At 33.0% G+C, this 13,848-nt stretch overlaps 2 long non-coding RNA genes across 11 annotated transcripts; one reads left to right on the top strand and one right to left on the bottom strand.

Annotated features, from left to right (window-relative positions):
- Positions 1–1,676: 1,676 nt before the first annotated feature.
- Positions 1,677–12,571, top strand: LOC123907823. Of its 10 annotated transcripts, XR_006809499.1 has the most exons (11): positions 1,740–1,937; positions 2,061–2,206; positions 2,311–2,367; positions 2,772–2,869; positions 3,897–4,137; positions 4,244–4,343; positions 9,064–9,254; positions 10,413–10,647; positions 10,835–10,983; positions 11,689–11,730; positions 12,198–12,571. It is a non-coding gene; the product is annotated as an uncharacterized LOC123907823 (long non-coding RNA). The 10 variants fall into 10 exon arrangements; XR_006809505.1 differs by lacking the exon at positions 2,061–2,206 and having other exon boundaries at positions 1,677–1,937; XR_006809506.1 differs by lacking the exon at positions 2,061–2,206 and having other exon boundaries at positions 10,271–10,647.
- On the bottom strand, positions 5,189–8,791 carry LOC123907824. Its single transcript, XR_006809508.1, has 5 exons — positions 8,343–8,791; positions 7,742–7,855; positions 7,433–7,548; positions 5,768–5,875; positions 5,189–5,451 (listed from the first exon to the last, which is right to left on the bottom strand). It is a non-coding gene; the product is annotated as an uncharacterized LOC123907824 (long non-coding RNA).
- Positions 12,572–13,848: the final 1,277 nt, after the last annotated feature.

Genomic DNA, 13,848 nt, shown 5'->3' with positions numbered 1-13,848 from the left:
ATGTTCTCTCTCTCGAAACAATTAACGGAACATTCTTCATAAGCGTGTTAGAAATCCTCGCACATGTCAAGGACATGATACTTGGACATATCATATAGTTTCAGACATACCTCAACTTCACCTCTTGGTCTTATTGTCCTAAGCAAGGTTTTAATTTGTATTCCGCCTTCGCAATTGCGGCTGCAGTATTGCTGATGCGGTAGCCTCCGCAACCGCATCACAACCGCATTATAAGTCGCGTCAGACGTTTTCGGCGATGTTCGTTCAAATTTTCTCACCAAAAAATAAAATTTATGAACTTCAAATCCTAATTTGTGTCAAATCTAATGAAAAATCTTACTTTTAATGATCTCTCAACCGTGTATTTTAAGAACATTCAAATTCTTGTTTATAGAATAAACTAAGACTATGCAATGATGGATAAATAGTGTAGTTACATAGTAGTTTCATTATATATATATTGTGAAATTTCAAAATGATTTCACGCCGCAACAGCCGTATGTTGGAACAAAATTGGTTCTAAAGCCCCAAGTTTTAAATCTATAAAGTTTTGATGATAACAATAAATATTAAATGTACAATTGGAAGTACTAATTTTTTCAATCTAGTGTGCAGAACCATTATAAGCAAACTATGATAACCTTAAGTTCTGAAGAAAACGAACATGCTCTGAAAAGGCATGCTCTGATAAGGTTTCAGAAGCAAGGATATTCTGAGAGATTTTTGACTCAGAAGCAAAAAGTCTTCAGAAGATGATCAGTTCTTTGTGCAATGATAAGTTGCTTTCATGACAGTCAATTTCAGAGAACGTTGGAGCCAAGTTAAAAGGAACTTACTCAGATATGGTATAAGGAATTCAAAATGGATAATCAAGCTTTACCTTATTCCAATGTTGGGTGAACGCAGAAGTCAAACTGTGAAAGTTTCTCTGTTTGATATAAACATCTTCTGTAGTGACAAAGTAGAGGAACCTCACTACCACTTTGGTATGTCATGTTTCTTTCATCTCCAAACTGCCAAGAAAACGTTAACTGGCTACCTGATCCTTGCACAATGGTCATATCTACATGGAGCGTACTCCTTGAACTATATATACAACACTCCATCGTGAAGACCCGTGACAAAAAACTCTATCTATTAATTGCACACTCTCTCTGAGAACCTTTGAATCTCATTCATTTCAAAATACTTTGAAGTCTATATCTACTCATTGTATTTTTAGCTTTAAGGTTTCATTAGTGCTCTGTATTATTACAACAAACTTTATTTATTCTTAAGTTTGAGAAGTCTCTTGCTGTGTGCTTGAGCATTTGTAATCTTGTGTGATTATAGTGGAACTCCCTTGGAAGTGCAAGGGGACTGGACTACTCTCATTCTGGGAGAGGAACCAGTATAAAATTTGTGGACTACTCTCATTTAGTCTTAATTTATTCCATAAACATTAGTTTGAATGTTGTTAACATATACGGTTAAGAGATTGTTAAAAGTAAGATTATTGGCGGAATAATCATTCTTCTCAAGTCATCTATTTTTTCATTATAAATAGATAAATAAATTCAGTTTATAGATATTTTTTATATATGTTTGTAATTACATTGAACTCTTTTTCCTTAACCTGATTTTATTCCAAGAGCTAAGATAAAATTTTATAACGAATAGTTTTGACTTAAGTCCTCAAAGTTGCATTTTTCTTAGTAACATTTTAGCAATTCATGCTTTATTGGATGTGCTACTTGGAACATCCTATATATTAACAATAGAAACCATTACTAAAAGTACTGTGGAGGCGCTGAGAGGGGCTGAGGTTGGAGTATTTCAAATTGGAGCTCCCTCAGCGTTTTCGTCACTGTGCATTTCAAAGGACGCTGCTGCGATTCGAAATTGTGTTGTTCTTCAGATTTCGGCTCCTCCCTCCAAAACCTGTAGCAGTTCGAAAGGTTAATAATCTATTATATCTCTTTGATTTCTATTCCATTTTTGAATTTCGAAATTTTGTAACTGTTTACATAAGATTCGATCCATTTCGAATATATGAGGAATATTTGTTCCCTGTTTGCTAGGTGTGAATAGGAACGCAAGATTCTTAGTAATCAATATGTTGTTTGCTTCATCCCTTTCCCTATAAATAACAATTGATAGTTTCCATTTCCATCACAATCCATTCTCGATCAGTTCTTCATCTTCTCTGTTTTGGGATTTCTAATGGGTACCCACCCGGATTTGAGCTCATTCCGTTGTTTTTGTTGCTTTTAATTGTAAGTTGCTTAGTAATGAATTCTTCATTGGATTTGGTTTCTGATTTATATCCAGGTAGGAAGCAGAGAGAATGAAGGTTAGAGTTGTAAGGATTCCTCATATCAATTCTTGGTAAAGTTTCATCTTCTCCGTGTTTATTTTTTCTACCATAGCTTTTATGCATAATAGACATGGTTCTCTTCTCATTTCATGCACTTGAAATATTGTTCCTTTTGCAAATCTATATGCCAAATTGTTAAAATATTGTGAGTTGTTATCCCAATATCAATTTTAGTTAAACTATTTGATTTTGGGGGTGGGTAGTTTAATGGGGTTAGAAATAGAATTAGTAATTGAGATAAAATGCATTGTAGATGTTTGATAAAATGTCTAACAAACCTATATAGAAGCTTTTCTTAATGTACTCTTGAACTTACTAGTGTGTGTGATTTTCGTTAAGACACTTTTAGTTTCTGAACTTTTGTGTAGATTATTATTTTAAAAGCTTTTCTTTGCTGAATTGTATTGAAATGCAGCCTCCAGTAGCATCTGCTCCACTTATAGTGCATAAGACTTCTTGGTTGAGTTGCTGTGGCCTATTCGATGTTCTGTCAGGCTCTAACGGATAAATCAGGTTAGGAATTATTTTAACTTGGAAAATTATATTTTTAAATTTGTATAATTTTGAACTTCCTTAACCAACTTCAAAGTTTTACTTGCCTTTTTACAACACACATACACACATGTTGCTTGTTTGCGATTGTTTCAGGCTATGTAACGCCAACCCTTCATGTCGAAGGGATGTAGTGTATGACATTGAATTATATTATTTTCTCAAAATTCAATTATAGCGGTGTCAACGTGTCAGTTTCGTGTCCGATATCCTTGTCTGTGCCAATGCTTTGTTAAATAGTTACTCTCGAGTTTTCAAAGAAGTTTGGTTGTTTTGCATTCATTAATTTACTGCTATATTCCTTATGATATTCTTTTGTAGAATCTCATATATGATGAATATTTTGGTTTTTATGGTCATGTTTTTTCACTTTCACAGCCATTAGTAACAAAATTAGGGGATATAGATAATATATTTTACCAATTAAAACTCAATAATAGAAAATAATAGTGGATGATAATATATTCGAGTAAGTAAAGATATTTAAAAAATGAGAGTGAACCATAATTAACAATATGTAGGCATCCCTGTTACCATTGGAAAAAATAGAATGTATCATTAAAAATGATTATGAGCCTAGCAAGTCCACATAGAATATATCTTTGATGAAATGAATTTTTCGAGTTAATTAAGTTCACCTATTAGTCTTAAGCCAAACTTTTTGGGTATTACTAAAAGAATGCAACACTCAGAGGGCGCGATTCTTCTACAATTTTAAGTTGTGTTCTTATTATTCTTCCGTCAGGAATCACGGTCACGATTTCGAGTGAGTTGAGTGATCATATTTGTTGGACTAAAATAATAATTCAGTTGGTGCATATTTTGTTTACTCTATATGCGAAAATTATGTATTTTCTCCATTTTCTCTCATGGCTACTATGGTTCTTGGTTTTCTGATATAAATTTTGATAATCCGATATTTCAATTTTTGTTATTCCTTTCTGTTAATGAATTATGTATAACAAATTTATTCCTATTCTATATACAGACGGCGAACAACGACCAACATTTCTTTGGTGAGGTTAGAATCGGAGGTGCTGATCTTGCAAAGTCTGTGAAAATTGAAAAAAGTGGGATTAGTTACATTGATATTCCAATTACCTTCAGGCCTAAGGATTTTGGGTCACTTAAGCATTCACACAGAACAAAGGTTATCACTAGGTCCTCCCTTTCTTCACTATAACACACAGCCACTGTGGCATATCACTAGCAATGGCAATGATCATAAGGTTAACACATTTTTTTTCTTTCATTTTTTCTTATTGAATAAGCATCTGGTTTTTTGAATATGCAGTCTAATAATGTAAAAAATTGCTGATCTAAATCTAAATGCAGAAAATGGAAGTCATTGGCTTGGTAGATGGAGATGGGACCGAAACCGGATATATAATTGTCAGTCACAACCATTGCTGGTAAAAATGGCCAGCCAAAGCAGGTGTGCGTGTGTTTGATTTATCATTTTTTATAATTATTGGACAGCTATGAACTTACATGGTTGCTTTTGCTTTAATTATTTTAGACAATAAGATATATGCACTAATTTTGAGATATAATGTATTGTCTGTACATACTCAGGAATCTATTAGAGGCATCAATGAGTATGTGTATGACTTTTACAATATATTTAAGATTACACGAGTCAATTTGTTTAAGCCTTACAAATGCTAATTCTATCTGATTAACCATTCTTTAACCTTTTTATGATAACGCATATCGAGTTAAAAAGCAACAACAAATTGAAATAGCAGGTCTTCTTCAAAGACTCCATGGGATGAGTTTGAAGGGATTGTGTTGCTTAGGTTTGGCGTGTAAAGATGAGTTGGGAGAATTCTCAGACTATTATGCAGACACTCATCATCGATTGAAAGTGATTTAATTTTTCCTGGTGTTGTTGCACTACAAGAAAATTAGTACTTTGCGACGGTTAAAATTGCAGTTTGCAACGGTTGGAACCGTTGCAATTGTACCTTTGCGACGGTTGAGAAACCGTTGCTGATTTGTGTGTCGCAAGAGAACTCTGCGACAGTTTTAAAAACCGTTGTTACAACAGTTTCAAACCGTCGCTATGTTTTTCCCCACACAACACTAAATTTGATAGCAAATGTTGCAACGGTTACAAAACCGTCGCAAACTTTTTTTTAAAAAAAAAATTAATTTAAAACATTTTTTATTCACTAAAAAAAACATTTTTTAGTCTTTTTGATGGCTTATTAAAGAACAATTATAATATCCATACATGAGTAAAAAAATTAAAATGCACAAATATATAAATATAAATAACTTAATCTCATTTATATAATTCATTCAATAGTGACAAGATCCATACATCAAAATTTAATTCAAGTACTTGAAGTTCCAAACGAAAGAAACTAATGTAGTTCAAAACATAAATATTAGTAGAGTGGTTAAACATAACAACACGTCAAAATAAGTTCAAAAAATATCTAAATATCCCTAGTATGTGATGTTGCTTCATAATCCTTAATTAGTGTGCACTAGACTCAGAAACGCCTACCATCACTTGACTCTTCTTATTCGGTTACCTGGAAAAACATAAGTATATATTAGGATACTTAAAAAAGAGAACTGAGTTGTACAAATTGACTTAGTCCATGGCATAATTCCACAAGATAATGGTATTTAACATAATGCATCTCTTTTCTAAGACATGATTATAAAGCTAACCTAAATGGTAAAATTTTTCAAATCTGCAATCAATTAACTCCCATGCCTCTTTTCAAATTGCAAAATTTTTTTTGTAAGCACAGTAGTGTGTCATACCAGAATCTATTCAATCAAATATAAATAGAAATGACGATGAACTGAACATAGCAGGAGATAAAGAGGAGAGATTTTTACCTCTATGCTCGAACCATGCTTGGAAAGTAAAGGACATACTTGAAAAAATCAATAGGATTTTACAAAGAACCATCCAAGTTCATAACTCCAGTATGCATATTCTTTAGCCTGCACATTGGAGAAAAGGTTTAATTGTCATAGAGAATAAATTCATCAACAATATTACTACACATGGCTTGGAATGATGGGTGTCATAGACCATTGTGTTGGAGATGGGTGTGATATTAACCCTTGGAATGATGCTTGGATTGAAGAAGGTCTTTGTTTGCAGCATGAAGTAGACATTCCCCCTCATGTGGATAATGGAAGGGATGAGAGAATTGGTGTGGGAGGGAGGAAAAATGATTACTCTGTAGCCATAATGTACAACAACCTGTGTGGTTTTAAAGAGAAAGAAGCAGATCCTATATGGAGTAAAATATGAAAGCTTAAGGCGCTAGAACGAGTTCGTATGTTTGTGTGGAGAATGAAACATAACAGGCTGCTCACAAATGCTCTAAAAAATGTAATGGGATTGTGTCATGCAATGTGTTTGTATTGTAGGGATATCGAAGAAACAATATTACATGCATTGAGAGAATGTCCGGTAGCGAAGGAATTGTGGATGCAAGTGCTCCCTGTTGCATGCAGAGGCGTATTTTTTATGGGAGACTTAGATGGTTGGATTGAGTTCAATGTGAATAATAATGTTAAATGGTATGATAAAGAAGGATGGTGCAATTTTTGGGCTACTACATGCCACTGTTTGTGGACTTGGAAGAACAAGGAATTACATGAGAAGGCTTTTGTGAGACTGATTCTGCATATTCAAAAGGTAGTAAGGGAGTATGTGCAGGCCATGAAAATCAACGCGAGTATGGAGGTGAGAGAGAAGACTGTTGCGTTAATTGGGTGGATGCTGCTGAAGAAGAATTATGTGAAACTAAATACTGATGGGGCTGTCTCGAATAATTGTGTGGCTGGTTATGGTGGTGTTGTGAAACTAAACTCATGACTAATACTTAGTCACCAAAACAAACAGTTTAAACTATTTGTGCATTATGCTAATAAATCCTACAAAGTTTAACATGTTTTCTTTGCTTTAAGCAGTTTTCTTATCTAGCTAAAAACTACCTGTGTACTTGTCCAAAAGGGAAATACAGAACCCCCATCTAAACTAAACATGTTCCCAATAGGTTAATCAAGTATGTGCTGAACTTTGGGAATCAAGTGAATTCATCTCACAGACCTAATATGCACAACTCCTCATATGCAGCCCACATTAGAGGATCCATCGATAGTGCCTGTCTTAAATTAAAAGAATAGTATGTTGATCACTTACAACACTTACACTTACATAAGATATTCATTGAACTTATACAACACACTTACACTTGAAAATTCAGTTTCAGATGTAATGAAATTCAACTTTAAGCTTAAAAAATTATGTGTTTGCGCACACATAGAGTGGTAATGCCGAAATACTAGCCCATTGTAATACCGAAATTATGTAATTAAATGTTATAACACTTAAGCCTATCTAAAGTAACTAAATGTTATAACACTTATAAGCCATCACATTCAGAATACAACACATGAAATTTCAACTAGCAAAATAGCAAGAAAAGTTTAATCTAGAACCAAAGGACATAGCAAGCAATGTGTGCCTTAAAGTGGAGTCATTACCTCTAAACTTCTTCTGAGAACAACCTATCAGACTTGCATTTTAACATTCCATTGAACTTGAAGGAAGAGAATAAATCTTTTAGAGAGGATGACAACCGAAGATTTTTGACCACCTCCTAACAAGCGGTTGTTACTCTCAAATACATGAATCTCAATAACTCCTAGAACCTCAATTGGCTTCTTCTAAATTGATAAGATAAAAAAAATAAGAGAATAATACCAATAAGTTTTCTACTTTAAAAAAAATAATGAGTTTTCTTACATAATCACCTAACCAATAATTTCAACTTTCAATTAAGTAGTGCAAACCTGAAAATATTGATAAATAATGAGCTATATAATCTCCCCATGTGATAACAAGCTGCAGAGTATAATGTTATGTTATAGATGCACCCTTGCTGAACCCTCCAGTCCTAACTTTCTCTGTCACATAATGAAGAAAACAACTCATCATTCAAAAAGGCAATCTATAAAATTGGAACCCTAAGCAATGGAACCACAAAAATTGAATAACAAAATTCTGAAATTCAGATCTTCCATAAAAATGTGAAAGTTTAGGTCACCGGGATAGAGTTTAATATCTTCACAATAGAAAGAAAAAACACCGAAACAAAAATAGATACAAAATGCAAAGAAACAAGTCTTTAAACAAATTGATACAGAAGTGGCCAATAACTAAACAAAATCCAAAAACACCAAACCACAAAACACCCCAACAAGAACCACACCAGTGCAGAACTATAAATCAAACTACAAAACTACCAACAACATAGCAGAACTACAACAAAAATTGTCCCTAAGAAGCAAAAAAACAATCTAGAAAAAACACAACAGAAGACCACGATGAAACAGTTCCAACAACGATTTGAAAGCATGCTCAAAGGGAAGGAAGAAGAAGGGGAAAACAAACCTGAACGTGTATCAGGACGGCAACGATTTCTCCACGGCAACAATTTCTGGAATTGGAACAATAATGAAGTTAAAGAGAATGGTTTCTCTTTGGAGACATCGATGGAGAGGTTGGAGAGAACGAGATTGCCGAGAGTGATTTAGGGATTTACGGTGAAGAGAACGATTGAAGACACTGGAGATCATGTTTTAGGGATTTAGGGATTTGTGATAGTGTGAGTTAGTTTTGATAAATCGTGTTAGGTAGTGATTTTTTTTCTTCTTTTTTTGCAAAAGCCAAAACATTGCAACGGTTAACTTAACTGTCGCAGAATTCCCAAATTAAGCCAAAATATTACAACGGTTGACAAAACCGTCGCATGTACTGTTGCAAAATTTCAAAATTCAGCACATTGCAACGGTTCCAGCCAAATGGTCGCAATGCAAGTGTCGCAAAGTGACAATTTTCTTGTAGTGTTGGTTTAAGAGTAAGTTTGCACTATAGCTTTATCAATCTTCTTGTGATGCAAATTTTTGAAGATATTAATTAAAGTTTATAATTGAATTGATTAGAACCCTCCTAGAGAGGAAGTTCATAAAGCAATTGAGGATTGTAAGCAAGCTGGTATTAGAGTTATGGTAATAACAGGAGATAATAAGTCAACAAATGAGGCTATTTGTAAGGAAATCAAATTTTTCTTAGAGTTTGACAGGTAAATAATTCATGTCTCTTTCTCATTCAGAACAAGTTAAATTATTGTTGAGAGAATGAGGCAAGGTTTTCTCTCGAGCCGAGCCTAGACACAACGAAGAAATTGTGAGACTATTGAAGGAAATGGGAGAGATTGTTGCAATGACTGGAGATGGTGTGAATGGTGCACCTTCACGTAAGCTTGCTGACATAGGAATTGCTATGAGAATAACTGGAACTGAGGTAAGGTAACCTGACTTTTGCTATACTGAGGTCGCGGTTATGCTGCAAACCTATATATTGTAGTAATAATTAATAAAGGTTGAAATAATATTTCACCATTTTATCATAATATTTGTTTAAAATTTATTTATATTGTGGTAAGAAGGTGAAATATGATTTAATATTTGTCATAATCATTAGTTGAAGTGTGGGGTAAACCTCAAAGCTAAGACGTGTCTTACTTCGCTGTGATTATTTCTAACCTTATATTGCTAAATAACATAGGTTGCAAAAGAAGCTTCAACTATGAAGCTTGCAGGTGACAATTGTAGTTATAATTGAAACAGGATCGAAAAACAAGAATGCTCCTTGGATTAGTCTTAATTGTTGTTATTCTTTACTTGCTGCTGAAGCTCTTCCATTGTTAATGTTTCCTCTACTATTTTGTTTCTCTAATCAGCCTGTTTGCCATGATGTTAGTAATTTTAAACTGATAATATCCATATGGAGTTAAAAAAAATGTGTTTTAAGGTGAATATGAAGCACAAAGCATAATAATTATTCAGAAACTTGATCTTAAGTAGATTGACATTTGTTTTAGCTTCTTGAATGTACTTCTTTATCTTGGTAGCAATGATGTTCAATGCCTATGTAATTATTCTTTTTATGTAGATATTTATATTTATATAGATTGTAAATGCGAGCTTCCGTTTTTGGTTTTGTATATATTAAAATTAAAGTTTGCTGTTAATGAAGTTGTTTTAAGAGTTTAAAATTAGCACATTATGCTCCTGTAAATTTCGAATGGAGATTTAATTATTGAAATTTCAAAATGTGTATGGTGAAATGAAATTTGTTTTACTCTTCTTGCATGTGTTCATATTTGATTTGATGATGCTGCCATTGATTACAACTCTTAAGAACCCTTTTGAACCAACTCACAAGTTATATTGACAAGAAAGTTGTTGTGAGCTATATTTTAGTCTATTATTAGTTTTAGATGTCTACTTTTTTGGTATTGATTTTCACATCCACAGGCCCAGGGTAGCTGACGCTAATGCACATTGTGACTTATTTATGTTTGGCCCAGAATTCGCTTTTTAATCCTTCAATGCTTGTCCTATAAACTGTGTAATTTGTAATGATTCGGTGGAGAGTGATTGGCATTTTCTTTTTTAGTGTGATATGAGTATTCAGAGCTGGCAAACAGCAGGATTATGGCCTCAAATTTGGGACAGAGTTCAAAGAATGAATTCAGTAGCAGAAGTGGTGCTAGATATTTGTTCGTGAGAAGTCGAGGCTGTGGTGAATTGATTTATGATGATTGTGGCATAATAGGAATGAATGGATATGGAATCAAAAACAAATGAACCCAAACCAGATTACTCAATGGTCAGATTGATTTAGGTTGAAGGTCAGATTCTATCTTAATTTTACTTGCATATGCAAAATGAGATCAGGAAACATATTTATTTTAGTTTCGTTAAACTTGGACATATTAGATATTGTGCAGTTCATGGAAAAAGTTAACACCTTCCCTATGAATATTGTTGAAGTTTTATTGAAAATAAACTAAATATGCTTCTATTTGGAATGTGCAGGCATATGGCACCACTCTAACTCCACTCTAACTCAGGTGGAATTAGGCCTTTCAAACTACAATTTGCATGATTAAGATGAGTTAGATTTATAAGCTTACCAAAATGAAGTGGAACTCCATCATCAAACTCATTGTAATATCCTAAAAAAGGTGCCATTATTTAGTTACTTGAAAATTATTTGATGTTGGTTAATTATTTGACTCTAATCAATTAGCTAAAAGATGGTCATTTACGACTAGATTACTTTTTGTTTGGAATCTATAAGCAGAATCACACTAACACCACTACTCATCCCAAAAATGAGAGTTTTCAATTACCTCAGCTTCAACATTTCCAATTGTGTTCTTCTCCATAATACTTTGCTTTTGAAATTGGATAAGATCATAAGATTTAGTATTTATTCCTTTTACATTATTCCTTAGGAATCATTTGTCAGTTTTTATTCCTTTAAGAATCATTGAGCAGTACTCAACTATTACATTATTCCTTACTTAGGAATCATTTGTCATTTTTTATTCCTTTTTTTCACTGAACATCACACACCCTTACAGTGTAATGAAGGGTATTAAAAAGGAAGAAACTAAATGTGCACAAATGACAATCTTTTATGACGGGAAAGTGATTGTGCTTGATGATATTCCAGATGAAAAAGCTAAAGACATTATGGTTTTTTCCACCGACAACTATGCTGCTTATCTATCATTTCTTCCAAGAAATTCTGTCAATATAGTAACTTGGATGTATAATATTTTAGAGGATATGCTTGATTTGTATCATAATGTTTTGTTGTTTTACTTTGTGTTTTTTGCATTCATGACTTTTGTTTTCATATTTTCAAATTTACCAATGACTAGGAAAGCTTCACTTCAGTGGTTCTTGGAGAAAAGGAAGAATAGGTAAGCCAGATCTCTCTCAATCAAATGATGAAAATCTTAAAGTATTTGATTGTTTGATCTTTGTCAATAGAATTAAAGTCTAGAATTTGGATGGAGCTTTTTAGTAGAGATCTATGATATAGACACAACAATAACACGAACATGTCGATTGCTGGTAATAATTTGAAGAAAAAAATTGAATAATTGATTGTAATTACATGGACACTGACACATGTCAGACAGCGGACACAGATTCCATGTGAAGTGTCGGTGCTACATAGATTAAGATATGTCGGTTTTGTAGGATTGAATTTGATACAGAACTTATTGTGACATGTGAGCTTATCCTATATTCATCGGGGTTTGTGAAGTTGGGTTAGTCTCAAACCTAAGTAGAGTGATAGACTATAACTATGACTGGACTTTTCTATTATGATGTTTTGGATCCATACTAACTGCTATTTTTGTATGTACAATATTGCTGCTAGGGCATCATATCAAACAACTTATCCAGTAGCAACCACTAATAAGACAGTTGATGAATCATGGCATGGCTCTTCTTGACATCACAACACAAATCTGAATGTAGCTCCACCTCAATGTTATTTTAACCGATTTTGTTTTGTTGGACAAACTCCAACATTTAATAGGCTTCTTTGCTATCCTGTTGTTGTTTCTCTATGAATTGGATTGATCAAATCAGATGTGTGTTTCTCTATTTTTGCGGGACTGAGTCCTATGCTAAGAAAAATATCTACACATATTTGTGAAGGTTGTTGCTCATGCTTATTAGTATCATATTTAAGAATGTAGTTTTGATTGACCCCACACAGTGTACTTATAGTTACTTACATTCATTATATGTGCGTGTGTCTCTATTTAGAATTATTATTATAGTAAATGTTCTCAATATTATTCTTCTTATATTAATTCCTTCATCAACATGAGCTTTGTATTTCTGCTCTCATAACTAGGACTGCTCATGATTCAACTTAGAAAGAAAGAACAAATCCAATTGAATCATTATAACAATTCGGTAAAACTGAATTGGTATAAAGATTAGGTACATTAATTTTGAGTTTTGAATCGGAACTACCTTTACCTAAAATTGAACTGTGCATTTTTTAATCAAACTAAATTGTTAAAGAAGAAGAAGATAAAAACTGAACTGAATATTATGATTACAAAAAAAAAAAAAAAAACTGAAGTGTGCATTTTTTTTAATCATTTTTAGAGAAGAATCGATTATATTATTTTTATTTACTTTTTTGGAATCATTAAACAGTACTAAATTGTTACATTATTCTTATATTCTATTTTCAAAGCTCACAAACTTTATACGTCTCACACAAATACCTATATTCGGATCTTATTTTCAATTTCCCTTCTCAAATTCTTTGTCTATAAATACCAAACTATTGCCCAACTTTCTAAAGCATGTATCTAGAAGTGAAGTAAAAAGGAATAATAGATGTGAAGAAAGCACTCAACAATAAAAAAGATGAAATTGTTTATTTCATTTTTGTTTCTCTATTTGATTTTCACCAATTCTAATGTGGATTCTGACACTCCAATCTCAAGTGAAGATATCTCTTATTAACTTACTCTTCTAGATTCTTAGTAAAAAAAACAACTTACTCTTCCAGATCAATTATTCACTTTTTTATTTGATTTTTCCAAATCTAGCTTTATCAAATTGGAATATTACTTGAATCAGATCTTTCTAACTGGTTTGGTGTTTCATTTCATGCACTATGGCTAGAGATCATGTCATCAAGCACATGAAATTCATTCTTTTATATGGTGCTTTATTTTTTTTTTGGGTTAATAGGCTTTTACCCCCTGCAAAGTAGGCGAGTTTTGTGTTATCCCCCTGTAATTTTTTTTCTTGAGATTACCCCCCTCCAAAATTTATTTTTTTGATTTACCCTCTTTTTGTTGACGTGGCAGGCAAAAAGTCAAGTTTTTTGCTGACATGGCAGTGAACTTTGCTGACGTGGCAGTTGACTTTTGCATGCCACGTCAGCAAAAAGGGGTAAATCAAAAAAATAAATTTTGCAGGGGGGTAATCTCAAGAAAAAAAATTACAGGGGGTAACGCAAAACTCGCCTACTTTGCAGGGGGTAAAAGCATATTAAC

This window comes from Trifolium pratense, linkage group LG2, assembly GCF_020283565.1.
Source record: "Trifolium pratense cultivar HEN17-A07 linkage group LG2, ARS_RC_1.1, whole genome shotgun sequence".
Lineage (NCBI taxonomy): Eukaryota > Viridiplantae > Streptophyta > Magnoliopsida > Fabales > Fabaceae > Trifolium > Trifolium pratense.
The sequence above is the reverse complement of the archived record's forward strand: the minus strand, read 5'-3'. Positions and strand labels throughout refer to the sequence as shown.